Source organism: Mirounga angustirostris, unplaced genomic scaffold (assembly GCF_029215605.1).
Source record: "Mirounga angustirostris isolate CCGP_5_RB_7025 unplaced genomic scaffold, mMirAng1.0.hap1 SCAF_4, whole genome shotgun sequence".
Taxonomy (NCBI): Eukaryota; Metazoa; Chordata; class Mammalia; order Carnivora; family Phocidae; genus Mirounga; species Mirounga angustirostris.
In genome coordinates this window covers 172780484-172781015 of record NW_026991712.1, presented here as the reverse complement: position 1 = coordinate 172781015, position 532 = coordinate 172780484, and positions in this window count along the sequence as shown.

Here is a 532-nt window from a genome sequence, read left to right as displayed (position 1 = left end):
TGTTACATGGCTGGGGAAGGGGCAGAGCCCGCTGGGTCGGCGGGACCATGCTCGGGAGCCCATGAACCGTGGCAGGGGAGGGCCGATGAGAACAGTTGTTCATTCTGGGATGAATGCTGATGGGGCAGGATGGAAGCAGGGTGGACACAATGTGGCTGATGTAAAGGGGTGGCCGCGGGATGCAGAGATGGGGAGAGATTTGGGAGCTGTTTGGAGACTTGGCATTGGATTCGCCCTGGGGGAGGTGGCAGGAGGGGTCTTAGTGTGATGAGCTCTGTGAAGAAGGAAGGTCTGATTCAAGCTGACTTGAGGGGCTTCGGCGCAGGCCTCCCAGATGGAGCCCATCTCCGCGGGGCTGTGGAAGGGGTTGCAGCGCCCCCCAGTGGAGACAAAGGGGAGAGAGTCTCCGCGGTCGGTCTCCACAAAGACAGTCCTCCGTGTGCTTGCGGAGCTCGGAGCTCGCAGAGAAATGAAACTAAGGTTTGTTGAGTCCTGGCCGTGTGCCAGGCCCTGTTCCAAGTGCTTTACCTTC